The sequence below is a fragment of the Piliocolobus tephrosceles genome, chromosome 18, assembly GCF_002776525.5.
Source record: "Piliocolobus tephrosceles isolate RC106 chromosome 18, ASM277652v3, whole genome shotgun sequence".
Lineage (NCBI taxonomy): Eukaryota > Metazoa > Chordata > Mammalia > Primates > Cercopithecidae > Piliocolobus > Piliocolobus tephrosceles.
Genome location: NC_045451.1, coordinates 51,738,405 through 51,757,812, shown reverse-complemented (window position 1 = coordinate 51,757,812; position 19,408 = coordinate 51,738,405).

The following is a 19,408-nucleotide window of genomic DNA, read 5'->3' as shown; positions in this document are numbered from 1 at the left end:
TTTCATTTTACAAAACAAAATCAGGTAAAAATAAGAATACCTTTACCATAAAATATGAATGGGTGAATAATGCCAGTTTTGCTTTATAAAGTGCTAAAGTCACACTGCTGGTATTGACACACAGCACATCCAAAGAGAGGTGATGAAGGGTAAACTTATTTTTCACTTAATATAAGTACTGTGAGAAGGAAAATATGACAGTATCTCCTGGACAACTCATGTAAAATTTATCTTCAATTATCAATGTTTATTTTCTTTTTTGCACTTTATGTGAAATGTTTAGTTTGATATCTGTTATCAGCGGATATATTTTAGCATGTGACACAGATTCACAGAATCTGCTGATATAAATATAATCAATTAGGGAAGATGGATCTGTTATCAAATAAATTACAACAGACAGTGAAGGGCAGCATTACAAGTAGAGTTGAATGATTTATTTGCATTACTTTGGTTTTCTTCTACCTGTTTGGTCTAGCGGCTTTCCAGCTTTAACATGCAACAAAACAACATGGAGTATTTGCTTTAGTAGAGGTCACTAGGGATTGCCATCAGAGTTTTTGATCCAGTAAGTTTGGGTTGAGCTCTGAGTTTGCATTTGTTACAAGTTTCAACATGATGCTGTTGATGCTGCTCTGGGATCACACTTTGGGAACTAGGGACTGAGTCTTAATGCATCCATTCTCAGCAAATAATACATTAAATATTATATAATGCAACGACACCCAAACTATCTATAAAGTATTCTTAAAATTTAACTTTTAATCTTTTACTTCTCTTCCTATTTTTTTCTTTTTTAAAGATGTTAAAGAACATGAAATTTTAATACCAGTTGGGATGGTCTATAGAAAACTTTTCAAATGTCCTGCCTTCCTTCTTGAGATTTACAAAAAAGCTTAGAAAAATTCATCCAAACTGACAAAAACTCTAATCTGTTTTCTAATCTAACAAGTTTTACTTAGCTTCTACAATAGTAACATCATTATTAGTAAAGTAGCCAATTTCCTTAGTAAAGGTTTATTTAAATGAGAGAAATTAAATGTAAATTTAATAAAACTATGCTCATAGACATATTTTAAAATTTTCTCCTGAATCGCATTGTCAGTTTTTTGATAATCATAATGATTTCTATGAACAGTAGACATAGAAAGATGTCACAGAGTTAATAGTCTAGGAGAAGGTTTTACAAATAAAATCTCTAATTTGTCTTACATTTTAAATTAATTATGCATTAATGAAGATGTACTTGGCAGGCTTCTTGACTGCAGGTGACAGAAACCCTTTGGTTAACTTAAGCAAATGGAAGCATATGGGAAGAATATCCCACAGCTTTTAGAGCTATGAACTGCAAACAAGATGGAGGCTCCTGACCAGTTGACTGTGGACAAGACTGCTGCCGCCACTCCCCACACGCGCACCAGACCTTGCCAGCTCTGCAGTTGTGTCTGGTCATCTCTGACTATCCGCTACAGCTTGCCTCACTCTTAAAGAATCTAAGCCCCAATAAATAGATACAATTATACAAGCTCTGTTCTACCCAAGCATGTAAGATATCAAGAAATGGAAGAGGAAGTAGATAACCCTTTTGGTCTAACGTAGAGGGAGCCAAGGTTTACCTCATCAGTAGGTTATTATTCTTTTTCAATTTAAAGGTGTTTGGATGCCTTATTCCCAATATGACAAACTTCTACTGTAGCAGGAGTACAGAAAACAAACCATTGCTGGGCATTATTTATTTTCCTAATGTGTTCATATCTAATCATTCACATTTCCTTTACTATCCTATAGCATGGGATAGCTTATTAAAAATTTATGAATACATTTAGATGTAAATATAAGCTTATTAATCATAAACTTATTAAAATTCATTTAAAACTTTATATGTATATCAAATATCACTATTTGGTCTTGTATCACCAGGGACAGGAATTCAGGGAAGGAGTTACTACTTTCTGAAGAATTAGAAAACCAAACTTAGAGAAGCTGTATAGCTTGTTTGTGAACACATAGACAAAGTATCTAACACAGCCTGGCAGCATCTTTTGGCTTTCTTTCTATCATAGAACACTGGTAAAGTGTTTGGTTAAACAAAAATACATACTTATTTCTTTAAGAAATTGTGCTGTATTTGTTAGGATGCTTTTGAATGCAAATTATAGAAAACACAACTAACAATGGCCTACTACTAAACAGTGAAAGAATTCGTTGAATCACAGGACAAGTCTAGAATTGAGGTTGCTCTAGGCTGGCTAATGTACCAGCTAGATGGTGTCAGTCCCTCTTGGCCTCTCCTTATATTTGCATCTCTAAGCATAATGCTCACATACAACCCCAACTACAGACAGGAAGTCGCAGGACTTGTCATGTAAACTTCTTTCATTGAGAGACCCTCTCCACTTACCCACAGTACTCTTCCTCTTAATAACCTTACAGCACTAAGCCAGTCACTGAAAATGAAATCAAAATTATCTGGATTGATTTAGACAATTATGTTTAATGCCCCAGGCACAGAGATGGGTTGATCATTATAACCTAAAATGAAGGCAACAAGGTTCTGCTACAAAGTGACAAGGATGTCTGCTGGATAAGCAATCAAGATGAAAGCATTAAGTCATTAAGTTCCCTCTACAAAAACATGGCCTACTATGATTGACAGTTAACATTCAACCTTAAACCTTAACCACTTTAGAAAATGGGCTTATGTAGAAAAACCAAAAAAAGGCTTTCAAACTATGCCATAGAACCCAGACACTTGAAAATTTTAGCATTTTAAATATTTAATTGTCTTTTGTAAACATATTTTAAGCTAAAACACATAACTCATTAGAGTTGCAGTTACTAAGCGCTAACTATGAGCAGATATTACACTGAGAAAAATTACTTGCATTAACTCATTTTGTTCTTATATAAATCCCACGTAGAATATAATAAACTTCCTCAGTTTACAGGAAGGAAACTGAGGCTCACTGAGTTCAAATAACTTGCTCAATATTGTATAGTGAGGAGCTAAACTATACTTAAGTTTCAGTTTGTTTGATGGTAGATCTCTCTTTCTCTCTCTTTTTTTTTTTTTTTCTTGAAACAGAGTCTCGCTCTTGTCACCCAGGCTGGAGTGCAATGGCATGATCTGGGCTGGCTGCAACCTCAGCCTTCCAGGTTCAAGTGATTTTCCTGCCTCAGCTTCCTGAGTGGCTGGGATTACAGGCACCCGCCACCATATCCAGCTAATTTTTTGTATTTTTAGTAGAGACAGGGTTTCACCATGTTGGACAGGCTGGTCTCGAACTCTTGACCTCTAATGATCTACCCGCCTCGGCCTCCCAAAGTGCTGGGGTCCGATGTTAGATCTCTTAACCATGTTGTGCAATTCCCTCTAGTGTACTATTTAACAAATTATATATATATACACACACATACACACACACACACACACACACACACACGAGAATTATTTTTGCTTAAGGATAAGAAATATGTTTCCTCTGTTAAAAGATTTCTTATTAAATGTGTCACCAATTAGTAAAATCTTTATTTTTATTGTGGTCTTTGTATTTTGATTCTTATTAGATATTTTAAGCCAGTAAGTACACAGCTACAACATTCATCGCCATAAACTAACAGCAGGGGTCAGGAGCATGTGACCTGTTTAGGAGCCTGGCATGGCACAGAAGCTGTTCTAATAATGAGTGATGGTTTAATACATTGTGTCATGTAAGACATTTTATCGATCATTTAAAAATTTTTTGTTTTGTTTTAATAGTGTAAGTGTTTCCCTGTCTGGCATTTAAGTTTATGATTAGAAATGCTGGCATTTGTTAGGTATTGATAGTGGCTCATTTTTGAAAAGAAACTTTCTTAATACTTTCTTTTAAATTTCTGGATTGCTTTCATTGAACAGGCCATTGAAAGAGTAAGACAAATTGTTTTTAAAACCATCCATTTGCACAGTATTCGTGAGAATCAATTTGGAATGTGGGGGGTGTTGGGGGGAAACAGGGATAAAAAGTGTTTGTTAATTTGCTTTTTTGAAAATAACAGAAAATATATTTTAAAAATACTATTCAGAGATATAGAATTATAAGATCCAGTTATAAAACAAGTCTTGTGTAATCCAAAACCTTGGCTACCTTATCAAAATGAGAAAGAAGTGATTCGAGAAATTTTCTATTTCGGTTACCTCAGAAAAAAACTAATACATGAAGTGAAATTCTTGTAAGATTAAACTTGCATTTTTCTATCATAGATACAAAATGTTCTCCTAACTTTTACTCATTAATGGAAATAGATAAGACTAGTAAATATACAAGTATAACCATTTAAATATGTAAGCCATGTTGTTCATAGGAAATTATATTTATCTATTAAAATGATATACTTCTTAGCATATTAAATATGTTCATGTAAGTTGAAAAATGATTACATGAGCCTTGTTTTTGCTTGTTATGGATACATGTTGGGTGGATTTTTTTTTCCCCTATACTACTTAGAAAGTTCTAAATTCTGGGAGCATTTTCCATTTTGTAAATTTGAAAAATATAAGTCAGAAAAATTACCCTTCATGGATTAGTGTCCAAACACAACTTGAAACCTTGTTATTCCATATTTTTTCTTCTGTGGCGGTAAAGAGCTAACCAAAGACAGGCGGACGTTTCTTCAGTGTGATATGTTAAAAAATCATCTTTTTATTCCTCCAACTAACAATATGTTATATACTCTAGAGGAAATGTGGTCTCCGTCATTCCTACTGTTTCGCAATAGCTTTCATGCTTTGAAAACAACTGAAGAACTAAGTACAGTATCAAAGTTAGAGACTGTGGCACTATTGTGACCATTCTTGATAAACTCAGTCCCACTGTAACTTGTCCACATACACTGTCCTTATATAGTCCACATTCTCTTCTACCCTGATGGATAATTAATGAGTCATAATCCAAGAGTCCCAGTAGAATTCACTGGCTCCATTTGCTTAGACTTGTAATTTAGAATGTGTATCTGGAACCCAGAGCCCCACCCCAAAACTTCACCTTCTCAGAGACCAGAACTCAGCCACTCCTGATTTTAAAAAAAGATAGGTGAAAGGGAATTACGAATAGTGGGGAATAGAGGCAGGGGTTGGGATGGTCAAAATATAGTGTCGGCAACAATGTTCTTAGTAATTTTTGCTTCTTCCTAAACTATCAACTACTGTGAGAGGTTGTTAAAAATCTACCATTGTGATCTTGGATATGTCAGTTTCTTCACTGTAATTCTATCATTTTTTTCACTGCATGCAGATTTCAAAATACTTATACTCATGTTTTGCCTTTATTCTTAATTAAGTTTATCTTTTTGCTTTCATGCCTATTTTTCTGAAATTCATGCACACTAGCTTTCACTTTTTAAAAAAATGTATCTGTTTTCTATTCCTTTAGTGTCAAATTTTCTTTGCCATTAAATTTTACTTTTATCTTCTGTAAACAGAATATGGCAACAAATTTTATGTTTGATCAATCTGAAATGCTTTAGCTTTCAAATTTATGATGTGAATACCAATTAATTTTGTGTTTTCTTTATATTTTTGCTTCTTTTGTCTTCTTAACAGTATATCACTCAAATTTGTGAAGTAGTCATTCTAATTTATTTTTCTTCTATCACACATAACATTTTAATTATTTTAATGAGTATGTGCATATTTGATTTAATAAATCCACACTATATCTGGCACTTCATTCTCACAAGCCTAAGATATTTACAACACTCTAATGCCAACTGATTTCTTCCACTCTCTCACATACAGTTTTTCTTTAGTATTTTAGTTTTTCCTAAAACTTTTTCTTTATTTATACTTAATTCTACCAAATAATCATTATGATTACATGCTTGTCAGTTAATTAATCATTTATTCTCAAAGAAGTAATTTTATTTTTAAATGGCAAAGTCCCAGTCACCTTCGCTCTCTTGTCTGCTAAAGTCTTTCCTCACCATTCCTTCTGTCACCTCACGTCTTTCTTCTGAGGTCAATTCCTTCTTTCTTAAGTACCTCCTTTGGTCATTGTTTCAATAACAATTGTATTTGTTTCCCTGAAAATGTGTTTCTTTCACCTTCAGTTTTGAATGATCATTTTAAATATAGGGTTCTACATAAAAAATATTTTTTCTATGTTTTGACGATATTTTTTCTTATTGCAGAGTCTGCAATCAGTTTAATTTTTCTATATTTGAGAGCTATTTTAAAGAAACTTTGTCTCTGTAGTTGTATAGTTTCAATACCTAGCCTTGGTCTGGCTTTACTATTATTTATGAAATTTATGAATATGAAAAATCTTCATTTATAATACCTTTTAGTATTTTATCTCTTTCATTTTCTGTGTTCTGTTTTTGTAAAAGTTATTATTTATTGAACTTTGTCATCTGATTTTTTTCCAATTTTGGGATATGATTGACAAATAAAAATTGTTTATATTGTAGATGTACAATGTGATGTTCTGATCTACATGTACATTGTGAAATGATTACCACAATTGAGCTAATTAACATAGGCATCACCTGACATAGTTACATGTGTGTGTGTGTGTATGTGTGTGTGTGTGTATGTGTGTGTTTGTATGTGTACTGAGAATACTTGACACCTACTCTTTCGGCAAATTTTAAGTATACAATACACTATCATTAAGTATAGTTACCATGTTGTACACTAAATCCTTTGTATCTTTATTTTTCTGTGTGGACTTTTGTTAAATATGCTTTTCTATTTTCCAGCTCATCAATTCTCTATTTATCTGTGTCAAATATGCTATTGGAATTTCCCACAGAATTTCAATTTCAATCATGCCATTATTTCGAGAATATCTATTGTGTTATTTTTTAAAACCACACATTTGGCTAATAATGTCTTGTTATTTTCTCACAGTTTTACTTATTTAGCCTTATACCCAGTATCAGAGAGAGTTCTGTTACCTGAGGTTCCTTGGCATATAATTCTGTGTTGGTAGTATCTGTTAATTCTCAGCCTTGTGGACTGCTTTCTTATAGTTTATGTAATATTAACTAGAGAGCATGCCTATAGCAGGGCATTGATAAATTGAAATACTATAGAGTCTCAGTTCACGGTGTATCTCCCCAAAGATTTTTTTGGGGGGTATGTCAGGTATAATAACAGCTCTGAAATGAAAATGTGGGGACTATGTTCCTGTTGGTTGGTTGCTAGATGACGTGGGTAATCGAAAGCTGAACTTCAGGTTAATGTGAAGAGAAGCTGCTGGTTAGGAATCTTGGAGTCTTCTTTCTTCTTCCACTCAGAAATCTTGTAAGTGGTCTGAATAGAATTTTAACACACTGGGCCAAGGGAAGAAGGTTTTGATCCTCTCGTTTGTATTGATGGTGTAGTAGCTTCATGATCAAAACTTTATGTGTTGCCCTAGTCCCAATTCCCACAGTGTGAAGCACAGCGTCTCATATCTTTTTCCGACTATGGATTGGATAAAGCTACTGAATGAAACTTGCACCCTCCCTGGGGTAGCCACAGTGCCGGTTTAACTATTTGCTGCATGGCCCCCTAAGTTTTAATTATTTCCTTATACCTTATAATGCTGCTTTTATTTTATATGAAAAAAGTATGTATCTAAAAGCATATTTTCCAGTCTATTCTATATTTGTCATTTTTATAGATAGAAGGCTTTCATATTTTAGTATGCACAGTTGCCAGTCAAAGCACTGGTAATATAAACTGTAACGTGTCAAGGTGGGACCTTGAGGTGGATATTCAGCAGATTCCTAAGTGAAGGAAAGTTATCTTTAGGTTTTGAATGAATCCAGATGAATCAAGCTTTGTGGACAGTTGTGCACTTTTTAATCCATCTTCTCACATAGTCCATATTATAGTTTTGCTGAATAGTTTTATATTTATTTGAAAATAATGACAGTCTTTAAAAATGTTACTTTCTTTGATTTTAGTAACAGTAAGCACTAATGAGTTCAGATATCATGGAGAGTTTCTACATTTCTAAACATAAACGTAACAGCTCATTTAGCAATGTGATTTAAAATGCAATCATAAATCATTAAAATTGAACAATAGTTGTCAGGAAAAAATAGAAAATGTGCATTTTGTGATATATTATTTTTTCTCTCAAATGTTTGCAAAATATTCAGTTTTGGCAATTTTTAATAAACTATAAATGATCAAGACTTTTCTAAAAGGAGTATTTTGATTTCAAAAGGAAGATGTGTTAACAAGTGCACCGCTATTTACTACATTGATGAGTGTGAATTAAAATCATTTTTGAAAGCAAGCCGTGAGAGAAACCACTCAAATTCTAGAAGGTCCAAACTAAAGAGAATTTCTACTCCAGATAAGATAATATAGTATTCAAAAATGTTTTCTCAAAAAAACTTTGTTTTATTGTTTATATTTTTAAGGGAAAAAATGACGCCAGGACCTTTTAAAAATACTGTTTCGCCAAGTGGAATTTGGCTACACATATATTTTCTGAAATATTATACTTCATTTTACATTGAAAATAAAAGGCCCATATGTTTAAGATTTGTAAAATACATACATATGATTAAAAAAGAAAATATTCTTTAAAGTCAGTAATTTTTTTCTCAGCATTTTTGAGTTTCTCTGTCAGTTTATATTGTCCAGCTATCTGTCTTTGTCTCCACACAGAGGAAAGACATAAAAATTTAGGTAATAATAGTAATAATATACTCAATGTCTTCAGCTTAGAATCCATCTGAAAATTCAGAAGGCAGTTATCTTGGCTAACTGTAAGATGTAATTCTTCACAAGAAAGATTTTTTTTTTTTCCCTAACATCTTCCGAATTTATCTTCATTATAGCAAAGTATAGCTATTTCTTATCATTTATAAAACACTTTATTATGCATGATTTCACTTGCTACTTACAACTATATGCTATATGTAGGGAATTATTATGCTGACACACCTTGCTGGTCCTAGCTCAAATGTCTTATTGATGAAGTCTTCTCTAACCTTCTAAAATTCACAGATTTCCTCCTCTGTACTCCCATAGTATATCAAAAATATTTGTTTGACCATTTTAAGTACAGAGCTCAAAATGGCAAAAATGGATTGAAATGTAATTTTGTAAAAACATCAAACAACCTAAAAACTCTTGTTGCCCTGCCCATATTCTCTTCACTTGAACTGGTCACACATTTCCAGGTGCTATGGGTGGAATGGCCCTTAACCTAAAGAAAACAGCCCTGCCTTGAAGGTTATGTCCTCACCTAAAAACTCACTGATATGGAGAGTCAAGTTCCTGTCTCAAATTATATTCTACTACAACTCTTGTTCCAGAGCTCCCTGGGATTAGGCTGCAGCTGGTCTCTTTACTTAAATTTCTTCCCTTGCACTATTCTCTTTCTCCCGCTTTCTTCTGTGATCACTCCCTCAATATGTCACTTACACAAGAATCTCCCTCCAGGGCTCTGCTTCTAAAGAATCTTCTATCAGGTATAACTCCCAATACCTGATATAAATGATGAATTGATGGGTGCTGACGAGTTGATGGGTGCAGCACACCAACATGGCACAAGTATACATATGTAACAAACCTGCACACTATGCACATGTATCCTAGAACTTAAAGTATAATAAAAAAATAAAAATAAATAAAAAAAAAGAATCTTCTACGGAATCTGATTCATTCTCCTATGAACCCCCGTTTCTGTTCCCCAGAATCAATCTCTTTCAATTATTTCAGCAATGTCTTCACCATATCTCTACTTCATATACTATTCTGACTCTAATATATATTTTGTTTTTATATTTTAACATCTTTGAAATTAAGTTTAGCTTTACATCTGATTATCAGAATATTGTTTTTGCTGTTTGCATAATATACAACCTGCAGACAATGAGTACTTTAGCAAAAAAAACTACTTAAAGGACAACTTGAACAAGAGATGAGCCTTATTGTTGTTTGAAAGTTTTCTGTTGACATCTTTTGTTAAATTCAGGAGCTTTGAAATTTGCAGAAAGGAGTTTCAATGGCTTGGAAGAAAATCCAAGACAAAAATAGAGTGTGCTTTTCTAGAAATGTTATATCACTAATGTTCTTGATAACATGGAGTTTTATATTGTGTGAAAAATAAATACAGAAATCAGTAACTCTAAGATAAAAAGTGTTTTTACAGAATTGACTTTGAACATAAAGAAATTTGAAGGATACACTTACAATGTCTATATGAAAAATATTTCTTTTTAAATAAGTCTAAAAGGGATTTTTTAATAAGCATCAAATAAAATTATAAAATAATACAAAGTATTGTCATTTTTTCTTTATAAAGTATGAATATCGAATGTGGTACATCTTATAATCAGTGACATCTGAGATTGATTAAAATATCCTAATATGCTTCTGATTACATTTCTTGGTTTGTCAACTTTATATGTTACCTATTGACTTTCAGTTACTATAGGTAAAAAAAAAAAAATTGTCATACAAAATTCTCCTTACCAGCTTCTTAATGTATTTATATATATTTCTATTTAAGTAAATATTCAGATTTTTATTTATTATAATGAATAACATACACTGTTTGTATTATTATGAATAATACTTTGCCAAACCAATACAATACTATGATTTTTTTCCCTAAGTGCCCTAACAGCCGATCAAAACCATTTCAAATGTTCTACGACATCCTTCCACTATTCTTTAGGGGATTCCCTTAACCTCTTTCCTTAGTTGAATCACTTGTCACATGGATCTTATGTCTTCTTCTAGATTGCTTTATGCTTTTATTTTGATAGCAGATTTATCAAGCACCTTTCTAAGAAAGGGGATATGGAATGCAAAATATTGAGACTCCATGCATCTGAAAATATCTTTACCCTCCTATTGTTTATATTTTTGACAAATAAAGAAATATAGGTCAAGGTTCATTTTCCTTCTGAAACTTTGGAGCACTTTTACATTTTCTTTCAATATTTTTGAAAAGTCAAATAATAGTCACATTCTACTTACATAAATAATACCTTGCAGTTTTTTCTTTTGAAGATTTTTTAAATCTTATTTCCTAACACCTGAAATTGTAATATGTACTTTGATGTGGTCAGAGGTTGTACCTTATTAATTTAGAGATCCTTATTCTACAGTTCTAGGGAATTTTCTAATAGTGGCATATCTAGGAGATATTGTGGGTTTGGTTCCAGACCACTACCACTATGATAAAGCAATAAGCAATAAGAAGGGAAGTATTTTTTTCATTTTCTAGTGCACATAAAAGTTATGTTTACACTATACTGTAGTCTGTTAAGTATGTAATAGCATTATCTCTAAAAAGCAATGTATATATCTTGACTTAAAAATACTTTATTGCTAAAAAATGTTAAAGATCATCTGAGCCTTCCATGAATCATGATCTTTTTGCAGTTGGAGGGTCTTGCCTCAATATTGATGGCTGCTAACTAATCAAGGTGATGTTTACTGAATGCTTGGGTGGCTGTGGCAATTTCTCCAAATAGGAAGACAATGAAGTTTGCTGCAATTGACTCTTCCTTTCACTAAAGATTATCAGTATCATGTGAAACTGTTTGTTAGCGTTTTATTCACTGTAAAATTTTCAAAATTGGAGCCAATTACCTTAAACCCTGCTATTGCTTTATCAACAAAGTTTATGCAATATTCTAAATCCTTCGTCGTAACTTCAACAATGTGCACAAACTCTTCACCAGCAGTAGATTCAGTCGCAATAAACCACGTTTTTGCCCATCTATAAGAAGAAACTCCTTATTCATTAAAATTTTTTATCATAAGCCTGCAATGAATCAATCCCATCTTCAGGATCACCCACTTCTCATTCTAGTTTTCTTGCAATTCTGCAGTCATTTCCTCCACGGAAGTCCTCAAAGTAATCCACAGAAGTTGGAATGAACTTCTTCCATATGATTTTTAATGTTGGCACTTTAATCTCCTACCATGAATCTCAAATGTTCTTAACATTTATAATGGTGAATATTTTCCAGGAGGTTTTCAATTTACTTTCCCTAGACTCATCAGAGGAATTACTCACTATCCACAACAGATATGGCCTTACAAAAGGTATTTCTTAAATAGTAAGTACTGAAAGTCAAAAATATTTTTTGACCCATGGACTGCAGAATGGAGGTTGTGTTAGCAGGCATGAAACCAACAATCATCTTCTGGTACTCGTCCATTAGAGCACTTGCATAACTAGGTGCATTGTCAACAAACGGAGACAGCTTCTTTTCTTAAGCCTCATGGACCAACCTTTGCTATCTTCAAACATTTCTTCTGAAGCATCAGTATTTTCTCAGCCTTCATAAAACAAAAGAGAGTTAGGGCCTTACTATGGATTAGATTTTGGCTTAAAGGAATGTTGTGGTTGGTTTGATGTTCTATCCAGATCAGTAAAAAAAAATTTTATAGCAGCAACAAGGCTGTTTCTCTTTCTTATCATTTGTGTATTCACTGGAGTAGCACTTTTAATTTCATTCAAGAATCTTTCCTTTGCATTCACAACTTGGCTAACTTTGGCTCCAAAGGCCTAGTTTTCGGCCTATGTCAGCTTTTGGCATGCCTTCCTAAGCTGAACAACTTCTAGTTTTCAACTTAAAATGAAGGAAATGAAACTCTTCCTTTCACTTGGACACATAGAGGCATTTTAGAGTTACTGATTGGCAGAATTTCAATATTGCTGTGTCTCAGCAACAGAGAGGACTAATAAGAAGGACAAAGATGGGGAAACAGCCAGTCAATTCAGCAGTTAGAACACACACAATGTTGATCAATTAAGCTTGACATCCTGTGAGAGTGTGGTATGTGGGGCCCTGAAACGATTCCAATAGTCACATCAGAGACCACTGATCACAGATCACCATTACAGATATAATAATAATGAAAAGGTTTGAAATATTGTGAGAATTTCCAAAATTACCAGAGACATGAAGTGAGCATGTATTGTTAAAAAGGTAGAAATAATAGACTTGCTTGATGCAGGGTTGCCACAAACCTTTAATTTGTGAAAAACGCAATATTTGCGAAGTGCAATAAAGTGAAACACAATAAAATAAGGTATGTTTGTAGTTATGTTTATGGTATTTTAACCTCTGTCTATTTTCTTAACTTTTTCTGAAATTATACTAGTTAGCTTAAATTATTTTTTCTTCTTCTGTTTATGTAGTCTTTGTCCCTTTTCCCCTCTAATATACTCTCTCAATTTGATATGCCAGTATTTTTACTGATATGGTGACTATTATATTTTTTTATTTCTAGTGATCATTCTTCTTCTATCAATTTTTCCTTTCCAATAGATTTTTTCCCATGGAAAAATGCTCTAATTTTCAAAAAAATAACAATTGTAATTTTGGAAATTTTTAAAATCCTTTCTTTATTTCTGTCTCCGCTGTGCTTACGATTCTGTTTGTTTTGATTTAGCATTTTGTATGCTTTCCTCAGCTGTTATTTTATCTTTGTTTATCCACCAGTATTTAAGAGGAAGACTTTAACTTCTTGTCTTGTCTCTCTACGTTTGGTTAGGTTTTGTGGACTAGAGAATGGACTTTCTGGACCTTAAATATGTAATTCTTCATACTTTATTTTATGTTTTATTTCCACAGGTTTTTGGGGGACAGGTGGTGTTTGGTTATATGAGTAAATTCTTCAGTAGTGATTTGTGAGATTTTGGTGCACCCATCACCCAAGCAGTATACACTGTATCACATTTATAGTCTTTTATCTCTCATCCCCTCCCACTCTTTTCCCCCAAGTCCCCAGAGTCCATTTTTATCACTCTTATGCCTTTGCATAAGAGTAACTTAGCTGAGTGGGAGTAACTTAGCTCCCACTTATGAGTGAGAACATAAGACGTTAGGTTTTCTATTCCTGAGTTACTTCACTTAGAATAATGGTCTCCAATTCATTATTTTGTTCCTTTTTACGGCTGAATAGTATTTCATAGTATATTTATACACACACACACACACACACATATATATACATATAAATTTCTTTATCGACTTATTGATTGACAGACATTTGGTCTGGTTCCATATTCTTGCAATTGCGAATTGTGCTGTTATAACCATGTGTATACAAGTATCTTTTTTGTATAATTACTTCTTTTCCTCTGGATAGATATCCAGTAATGGGATTGCTGGATCAAATGGTAGTTCCACTTTTATTTCTTTAAGGAACCTCCACGCTGTTTTTCATAGTGGTTGTGCTAGTTTACATTTTCATAAGCTCAATTAGAAAATGAAACAGGAGATATTACAACCAATCACAGAAATACAAAAGATTTTCCAGGCGCGGTGGCTCACACCTATAATCCCAGAACTTTGGGAGGCCTAGGCAGGTGGATCACGAGGTCAGGAGATCGAGAACATCCTGGCTAACATGGTGAAACCCCGTCTCTACTACAAAAAAAAAAAAAAAAAAAAATACAAAAAAGTTAGCCAGGCATGGTGGGGGTGCCTGTAGTCCCAGCTATTGGGGAGGCTAAGGCAGGAGAATGGCGTGAACCCGGGAGGCGGAGCTTGCAGTGAGCGGAGATTGCGCCACTGCACTCCAGCCTGGACGACAGAGCAAGATTCTGTCTCAAAAAAAAAAAAAAATACAAAAGATCATTCAAGGTTACTATGAACACCTTTACACGTATAAACTAGAAAACCTAGAGGAGATGGATAAATTACTGGAAATATACCAATCTCCTAGCTTAAACCAGGAAGAATTAGAAACCTTGAACAGACCAAAAACAAGCAGCGAGATTGAAATGGTAATAAAAAAAATTGCCAAAAAACAAAGTCCAGGACCAGACAGATTCACAGCTGAATTCTATCCGACATTCAAAGAAGAATTGGAACCAATCCTATTGACACTATTCCATAAGATAGACAAAGAGGAAATCCTCCCCAAATCATTCTAGGAAGCCGCATCACCCTAACACCAAAACCAGAAAAGAACATGACAAAAAAAATATATATATAGTTCTTTCCTCTTTGGCTACTATCTCTCTGGAGAAGAAGCCTCATATCCACTGCTTGGACATTTAAGGTTAACTCCTAGAATTCTGGAAACTAGGAGAGGGAAGGAAGCTTGAGGGTGTCTATATTTACTGCAGAGGTTTTTGTTCATCTGGAACATTTCTCAAAGAATGAATCTCCTTCACCTTGAGATGGTGGATAAGTAGTTATTGAATCGTTATTCTAAGTAGGCATGGGGACAGAGCTGTTAGCTTTTCTAAAACATGCTTTCAATAACTTTCCTTCTTTTCATATCCGTTTTTATCTTCATCTTCAGTGGTATCACAGTCCTCAAATTCCTGGTAGGTTATAGGATCCTTGCAATGAGTTCTTTGATTTCTTGGGACATATAGCTCTTCACAGGTGTATGTTTCATTAATGGTTTATGCTTCATTCACTATAAAATTGTTACCTTGATTGATTCAATCGTATGTGTTAACCAACTTTACTAACCAGGTATTGTTTAAACTCTGGAATACATTACTGGACACAAATCAAAAGCACCATTCTCTCAAAACCTGTATTTTAAGAAGATAGAGTAAACCAAATACATAAGGAACAAAGGAACAATACAGTGTTTTAGAGTGTAAGAGCATTATGAAGAAAATTAAAGCAGGAAAAGGGCCAGAACAATTCAAATGCAATTTTTAATAAAAGTATGAAAGAAGACCTAATTAAGAAAGTATAATAGAGCAAATTCATGACACATGTGAGGAATTGAGCCCTTCACTATGAGAAGAGTGATCAGCAACAGAAAAGCCCTGAGGCACAGTTGTGTTCCATGAATTTGGAAAACAGCAAGAAGGCCAGTGTGGCTGGAGTGGAGTGAGGAAGGCCAAAGTAGGAAGGTAGTATCAATTATGCAGAACCATTTTGACTGTTGAATGAACTTCAGATTTTATGTCAAGTGAAATGAAGAACTGTTGAACAGTATTATGCAGAGGTAGAAAATGACTTGCCATATTTTAAAAAACTTCTTTTTGACTCTGATGAGAATAGACTGTGTGTGGAAGAGAACTATTAGAAAGTTAGATTGGTAACTTAGGAGAGACATGTTAGAGTCCTGGAAAAGATGATGGGGACTTAGCAGCATGACTAGAAGAGATGGTGGAGGTTTGGTATTAGTGAATATAGAGATAAATAATTGCATTCTGCATGAATTTGAGAGTAGAACTTACAGAATTTCCTGATATAGTCACATATTAGGTATAAATGAAAAGGAAATTAAAAGGTACACACACACACACACACACACACACACACGCACATGTAGAAAGTAGGCAGATGGATATATGAGTCTGACATCCAGTGGAGGGGCTTGGATTGAAGACATAAATGTGTGAGTAGCCGAGATATAAATGATATTTGTATATGTGAGGCTATATGATACCACTGGAAAGCATTTTAGGTTTTAAAGCAAAGAAAATAAAGAATTTAGGACTTGCCTGGAGGCATACTTTCTTTAAGTGCTTGAGAAAATAAGACTAAATCATTAAATAAAACAGAGTGAAAACAGCCAGTGAAGTAGGAAAAAAAAAAAAAAAAAAAACCCAAGGGAGTTTGGTGAAAGCCTAGTGAAAGAAGAATTCCATGGAGGGGGGAGTGATGAAATGTGCCAAATGCTGTTAATAAAGCCACTGAGGACTGAGAATGCTCCTTGAGGACTGAATTTGAGAACAGAGAAACAATTGATGATCTTAACTAGGGCACTTTGGGTGGGGAATGATGATGAGATTCTGGTTGGATTAAATTTTAGAGATAAAAGGAGATAGTGCTTGTAGACAGCTTTCCTGTAGAGTTTAAATATTAAAAAGAGAACAAATAAATGGAGCAATATTTAGTGAAGGCAGTGGGATCTTGATATTGTGGTTGTTGTTGGTTAATATGAAGTCATAACTACCTCTTAATGTGCTAATGATAATGACCGAATAAAAAATGAAAAATTATGAGGGAGTAGAGCTACTAGTGGAGAGTTTGTATATGAGTCAAAGTCTTTTCAACAAGCTGAAATGGGTGGTTTGTAGTGAAAAAAGTGAATGACTTCAGATAGCAGCATGAAAAGTGAATGTGTCATTTAGGTGGATACATACAACATATGAGTCAGATGCTGGTAGGTGGGTTGCTATGATAATGGGGGTCCATCTCAAAGTTCTATTCTGATTGCTTCAATTTTCAGAGTAAAACAGGAAGCTAAGTCATCAACCAAGGGTGAGAATGGGACAGAAGGTTTGGGGTGTACAGTGAGAAAAGGGAACCTATTTAATAGTTAAGAATTGAAGAGTTTATGAATTCTAGAAGGCATTAAGGGCTCACTTGAAGTTCATGATTCTAAAACATATATTATTGGACTACCCATTACAACTATGCTGAATGCTAGAATACCTGGCTCAGAGTTTATCTGAAAGTATATTCACTGTTCTAAGCAAATTTAGTCTTCTGAGGGTACAGTTTATCTCCGTTTCCCCTAAGAGTTCTTGGAAGAACCAATCTCTTCCAGTTTCAAACACTATAGATCTTTCTGGCACTCAGCTTTATTTCTGCCAGGATAAAAATATTTAGTCCATCACATATTTGCAACACAGAAGTGACTAGCCCTGTGGATACTGAACAGCTGTTGAGCAAATACAGGAATGGATGTTTCTGTCTATTGAATTACCAACCTTCTGAATGTTTAAAAATGAACTCATAGAATTCTTTTTATATAATTTAGAAAATGAGAAGTATAAAAAATCTATTTCCTTGTTAGTATGCTGCTTAACAAGTGGTGGAGCCAGCACTAGGACTGGAATATTTAACTTGGCCTACAACCCTATATGATTTCTAGCTTCTTTACCAGCCGTTTACCTTCTCTCTGCCCTTAAGCAACACAACAACTCCCCTATTTTAGCTATTTTTTAGATCATTTTCTTGTTTGGCTCAATGCTTTTCAAATATTGATTTCTTTAATTTCAATGCTCTTAAGTGTGCTTTGCACCCATTCATCTTCTGATCTCAAATTGCATGACACCTCTACAAGGTAGTCTCCCAGGATTAGTCACACAAGATCAGGTCATGGTGTTACATGCTCTCCTATAATCCTAAACTTGTCCTTTATAACATTCATGGTGGTTTTTAATTATTTGTTTACATGATTGCTTTACATCTGTTTTCTGCACTAGACTACAATCTACAAGAACAGAGACTAGCTTCTATGTTGTTTATACTGCTTCCGTATCACCAGAGCCTAGCATAGTCCCTAGTACATGGTAAGTGTTAAATATTTGTGAAAATAATGTATTATGGAACAATCTATTCTGCACCCAAGTACTTTAAAATTCTAATAGCTGAAAGTGTTCAAGCATCTTCTGAAATGTTGGAAAGAGGATTTTCTCCCTGGATGTTAATTTACACAAAATGACTTCAAAAGCCCCCTCTAATCTCAGTACTTTAGTTCTATGATCTCGGCCTAATCAGCTATCCTTTCAGGATCATGATTCCTGATCTAAAGGGAAGGATTTTATATTGATGTCTTTATCACTTCTAGCCCTATGAATCTTTGATACAATGTTAATAGTATAGGCCAAACCTAATGTAAAATATTGATGAAAACCTACATCAGATTTTCTCCAGTAGTTTATACTTTCTAATAGAATGGTGTCATGATCTGTGGTGAAATTATTTTTATTGCTCCTTTTAAAAAAATTGATATTGATGTTTTCTACTTGCTTACTTATCATGGAAATTAATTCTTAATTTTTAAAGGGAAATTCGTATTATTGATTAACCACATGTTGGCTCTAGAATGACTGATCACACAAAAATGAATCATTCAAGGACCATTAAATATAACGGATTAGGGTTATAAAAAAAATACTTCAGTCCTATAGAGAAATACAAGAAGCCAAATGAGATTTGTTTTTAGTAATTGTTGATTTACATGAGCTACATATATTGTATATATAAATTCAGATTGTATATGTTAATACAAATTTGACAGAGAATACCAAGTGGCTTTGGAAGGAAATTTTGTGTTCTTGATTCATAAACACTTTTTAAAAGTCATATGTTTTTCAGAGAATGAAGTAATGCTTGAAATCTTTATGTTTTAGCTTATTTTCTAACATGTGTCTTGAAAGCAGTCTATAGTGTCCTAAAATTTTGCCTATGGCATTATTTTCCAAGTTCTAAGAAATAATCAGAAGGAACTAATGAGCCCCTGCTAGTCATTACCCAGATTATTATTTTTAAGAATTTCTTTATATTTATTTCTTGGGAATTTTAATGTAATTTCAGTAAGTTAAACAACAAATTTTATTACAATTATGTGCATTTATTTTTGTATTCTATTTGGTACTTTTCTAATATATTACGGACTTAAGCTACTGTAAAGTTACTAGCTTTATTTATTATAACTTCCAAATTTGTTATCTTTCTTTCA